The 5,651-nt window shown below is 45.6% G+C and overlaps 1 long non-coding RNA gene across 1 annotated transcript; it reads right to left on the reverse strand.

Annotated features, from left to right (window-relative positions):
• Positions 1–3,182: 3,182 nt before the first annotated feature.
• LOC125458117 (uncharacterized) lies at positions 3,183–5,234 on the reverse strand. Its single transcript, XR_007248760.2, has 3 exons — positions 5,064–5,234; positions 4,598–4,742; positions 3,183–3,357 (listed from the first exon to the last, which is right to left on the reverse strand). It is a non-coding gene; the product is annotated as an uncharacterized LOC125458117 (long non-coding RNA).
• Positions 5,235–5,651: the final 417 nt, after the last annotated feature.

Here is a 5,651-nt window from a genome sequence, read left to right on the forward strand (position 1 = left end):
ACATCGCCGAGGCCAGACGCCAACTCTCCGACACCACCTCCTACCGCCTCCTCGATCATGACCCCACACCCGAGCACCAAACCATCATCTCCAACACCATTCACGACCTCATCACCTCAGGGGACCTCCCACCCACAGCCTCCAACCTCATTGTTCCCCAACCCCACACGGCCCGTTTCTATCTCCTTCCCAAAATCCACAAACCTGCCTGCCCTGGTCGACCCATCGTCTCAGCCTGCTCCTGCCCCACCGAACTCATCTCCACCTATCTGGACTCCATTTTCTCCCCTTTGGTCCAGGAACTCCCCACCTATGTCAGTGACACCACCCACGCCCTCCACCTCCTCCAGGACTTCCAATTCCCTGGCCCCCAACACCTCATATTCACCATGGACGTCCAGTCCCTGTACACCTGCATTCCGCATGGAGATGGCCTCAAGGCCCTCCGCTTCTTCCTGTCCCGCAGGCCCGACCAGTCCCCCTCCACCGACACTCTCATCCGCCTAGCTGAACTCGTCCTCACACTCAACAACTTCTCTTTTGACTCCTCCCACTTCCTACAGACTAAGGGGGTGGCCATGGGCACCCGCATGGGCCCCAGCTATGCCTGCCTCTTTGTAGGTTACGTGGAACAGTCCCTCTTCCGCACCTACACAGGCCCCAAACCCCACCTCTTCCTCCGCTACATTGATGACTGTATCGGCGCCGCCTCTTGCTCCCCAGAGGAGCTCGAACAGTTCATCCACTTCACCAACACCTTCCACCCCAACCTTCAGTTCACCTGGGCCATCTCCAGCACATCCCTCACCTTCCTGGACCTCTCAGTCTCCATCTCAGGCAACCAGCTTGTAACTGATGTCCATTTCAAGCCCACCGACTCCCACAGCTACCTAGAATACACCTCCTCCCACCCACCCTCCTGCAAAAATTCCATCCCCTATTCCCAATTCCTCCGCCTCCGCCGCATCTGCTCCCACGACAAGACATTCCACTCCCGCACATCCCAGATGTCCAAGTTCTTTAAGGACCGCAACTTTCCCCCCACGGTGATCGAGAACGCCCTTGACCGCGTCTCCCGCATTTCCCGCGACACATCCCTCACACCCCGCCCCCGCCACAACCGCCCCAAGAAGATCCCCCTCGTTCTCACACACCACCCTACCAACCTCCGGATACAACGCATTATCCTCCGACACTTCCGCCATTTACAATCCGACCCCACCACCCAAGACATTTTTCCATCCCCTCCCCTGTCTGCTTTCCGGAGAGACCACTCTCTCCGTGACTCCCTTGTTCGCTCCACACTGCCCTCCAACCCCACCACACCCGGCACCTTCCCCTGCAACCGCAGGAAATGCTACACTTGTCCCCACACCTCCTCCCTCACCCCCATCCCAGGCCCCAAGATGACATTCCACATCAAGCAGAGGTTCACCTGCACATCTGCCAATGTGGTATACTGCATCCACTGTACCCGGTGCGGCTTCCTCTACATTGGGGAAACCAAGCGGAGGCTTGGGGACCGCTTTGCAGAACACCTCCGCTCAGTTCGCAAAAAACAACTGCACCTCCCAGTCGCAAACCATTTCCACTCCCCCTCCCATTCTCTTGATGACATGTCCATCATGGGCCTCCTGCACTGCCACAATGATGCCACCCGAAGGTTGCAGGAACAGCAACTCATATTCCGCCTGGGAACCCTGCAGCCATATGGTATCAATGTGGACTTCACCAGTTTCAAAATCTCCCCTTCCCCTACTGCATCCCTCAACCAGCCCAGTTCGTCCCCTCCCCCCACTGCACCACACAACCAGCCCAGCTCTTCCCCCCCACCCACTGCATCCCAAAACCAGTCCAACCTGTCTCTGCCTCCCTAACCAGTTCTTCCTCTCACCCATCCCTTCCTCCCACCCCAAGCCGCACCCCCCGCTACCTACTAACCTCATCCCACCTCCTTGACCTGTCCGTCTTCCCTGGACTGACCTATCCCCTCCCTACCTCCCCACCTACACTCTCTCCACCTATCTTCTTTACTCTCCATCTTCGGTCCGCCTCCCCCTCTCTCCCTATTTATTCCAGTTCCCTCCCCCCATCCCCCTCTCTGATGAAGGGTCTAGGCCCGAAACGTCAGCTTTTGTGCTCCTGAGATGCTGCTTGGCCTGCTGTGTTCATCCAGCCTCACATTTTATTATCCTAACATTTTACATTGGTTTCAGTCATTCTTCTCCAAGTCAGTCTTGTGTCTGAAAAGAACTCTTAGTTTTCAACATTTATCTTTAGGTAATCATTCTCTGCTACCAATGTCAAATCAAATCCTAGCCAGTCAGTGAGACAGAAAACCAAATTGCTTTTCTTTGTGAATTGAAGCTATTAACTGCTCGATCTTATGATAGCTTCCCATTAACCAGATTTAGAGACGACACTGGAGCAGGTGGGGCTTGAACCTGGACCGCCTGGTTCAAAGGTAGGGACACTACCATAGCTCAATCTTACAGCTCCTTCTACACATCAGTGCCACCTGTTCCTTTATATATCTATGCAGATAATTCATTTTTGAATTAATTCCAACCACCTGCTTAACTCCTTGCTATATCAACAAATTCTAAAGGAGTATCAAAACAATGCATGTTTAATATCATGAAGAACTTTATCTTTTAATATGTATTAAATAATTACAATCAGCAAAAGAGTTGCTACTGAAACAAGATTACAAGTCTTAACATTTCTGATGGGAATACTGTTGCTATAGAAAAATATTGAAAAGATGAAATGTGCTCAAGTAGAGATTGGTATCTGCAGTGTTTAGGTCTTTTGGTCTTGGATACACATACACAGTATTTAATAACTGTAATGACACTTCTCATTTCAAAAAATTTACTTGGGAGGCATTTTTATTAACCGCTTTCGTCAACTGGTCAACAGGTGTATTCGTGATACAATATACAGGAATCCTTAGCTGGACACAAAACACTTAATTCCATTTTAGAATCATCATAGAATCCCTACAACATGGAAGCAGGCCATTTGGCCCATCAATTCCACACTAACCCTCTGAACAGCATCCCACCCAGACCCACCCACCCCTTACCCCACATTTTTCATGGCTAATCCACCTAGTCTGCACATCCTTGGACACTATGGGCAATCTAGCATGGCCAATCCACTAACCTGCGCATCTCTGGACTGTGGGGGGCAACTGGAGCACTGTGCGGAAACCCATGCAGACACGGGGAGAATGTGCAGATTCCTCACAGTCGACGGAGGGTGGAATCGGTCCCTGGCACAGTGAAGCAGCAGTGCTACTGATTGAGCTACTGAGCTGCCCCATTCTATGCTTATTGTTTGCTTAAGTCTGCCCTAAACAATTAGAAAGAATAAAGAAAAATAGAATTACACACTTCTAAAATTGATCAGTAATAATTTCTGCATATTGATGATGAAAGACTGTATGGTCTGTGCTAAGGTAATTGAGACAGAGACTAAGTGAGTATATTTGGAAATCTAGTTAAAAGCAGGAATATGCTGCAGTGGAAAGAGATGTCTTAAGTAAGGCTTATTGCGAGCAGTGTGCTGAGTGGGAAGCTTGGCGAAGGGCAGGAAGAAGGGTTTCTCAGTAAGTCTTTTCAGTATAGCAATGTGAATACAAAATTAGCTGGATGATAGGAAACAGGGAGTAATGGTCAATGTATTTTTTTGGGCTGGGGCAAGGTTTGTCTTGGAGGTCCCGGGGTCAGTTTTGGGATCATTTTTGATGGCACCATGTTATCAGAAGGGTGTGAATATATTGGTGAGGATGCAGAAGCAATTTACAGGGATGAAAATTTTCACTTATGAGAATACAGTGGAGATGTTGGGACTGTTGTCCTTGGAGAAAAGGCGGCTAACAGGAGATCTGAGAGTTTTTCAAAATTATGAGTGGGCTAGTAAAAGGATCAAGAATAACAAGGCATAAATTTTAAAGTGAGTTGCAAAAAAAGCAACTGTAATTTGAGGAAAATTTTTTGCATACGATGAGTGGTTTAGGTCTAAATGCATTGCCTGGAAATATGATGGAGGCAAACTCAATTGAAGCATTCAAGAGGGCATTAGATGATTATTTAAAGAGAAACAATGTACATGTGGAGAAAAGACAGGAGAATGGAAATAAGCAGAGGGACAGAGGAAATGAATTTTCAACGAATTAGGATAAATATTTGAAGAGAAGGAATACAAAACATATCTGGGCAATTGGGTTGCTGAAAAAAGGCAATAGGACCAAGGATCAAATGGCCTCTTCCACTCCGCACTCTAATTCTCTGAAAACTGTCAATAGTTCTATGGTTGTCCAGAAACTGTGGAAAACCTAAATCTCTATTTACTAACTAGCCTTTATATAGTAAATTGGCCTTATAGAATTACAAGTTTAAAATTAATTTTGTTCACCAAAAATAGAAAGATTATTATTTTATTATAATTCTCGTGTACTTTCCATGACAGACTGTTTTGACATCCACACACCTCTGTCACTAGTAAATCATCTACTTATGATTGATCATTTAGTTTCTTAAAATCAACAGGCATTTTACTGCTATGAATAGCCAAAGTGAACCTCTCATACCTGCAGATGTAGAGGGCCCTGCTACAGTGGGGTGGGAGGCAACACTTGCGAATAAGCATTACTGTCTTCCCAACACAGACATGGCCAATGTTCCGAAATAATTACAGAATCAGAGCAAACAGAACCAGAGAATTCAAGTAAGGGTCTGCAAATGAATAAAGGTAGGAAAAGGACAGTAAAATTTTGGGAATATCATCAAGAAACTCAGACAGAATAAGTAAGATGTAGTATAAAATATATAAAATCTAGTGAAGATTCAGGAGGAAATGGAAAATAAACAATAACACTGTGTATTTGACATTCTAGTAATATTAAATATTCCAGTAAAGATATATGCTAAATATATATTCATATTCTCAATTTAGTCCAACATGAGCATTTTAGTGATCAAGATTACTAAGGGTGTTTTATACTTGCAATAATTAATAATGACCTGTAGATATTCTGAATATTCTTTCAGACCAACCTCGCTAATTCTGACGATGCTTCCAAGATACAGGAAATAATCAAAAATCATTCTTGAACATCTAAGTCTTTGTCTCCTGTCATGTCATCAATTTGGCTCAATCTCCATAACTGATAGATCTTTTTGCAGAAGATACAGTTAGGTTCCTTGAAGGTCTCACTATATGATAAGAGAAAATATATCAGTAGTCATTGTCTTCAATCCAAAGCTGAATCTTTCACACAGCCAACATTGATTTAAGATAAGGTATATGCAGAACAAATAAAAATAATACCTAGCAAAGCAGTTGCTGGTTGCACATGGATCTACATCAGTTAGTGTGACCCTTAATATCACAGGAAATACTCAGCATATCTGGCAACATCTGCAGAAAAAGGAACAAAGTTAAATATTTCACCAGTTCTGATAGATGACCATCTGAAATCTCAACCATGTTTCTTCCTCCACAAATTTGATCTGACCAGCTGAGTAATTCCAGCATGACAGAAGGCGTCACCAACAGTGCTATCAAGCAGCACCTGCTCAGTGATACCCAGCTTGGGTTCTGGCAGGGCCACTCAGCTCCTGACCTCATTACAGCCTTGGTCC

This window comes from Stegostoma tigrinum, chromosome 13 (assembly GCF_030684315.1).
Source record: "Stegostoma tigrinum isolate sSteTig4 chromosome 13, sSteTig4.hap1, whole genome shotgun sequence".
Lineage (NCBI taxonomy): Eukaryota > Metazoa > Chordata > Chondrichthyes > Orectolobiformes > Stegostomatidae > Stegostoma > Stegostoma tigrinum.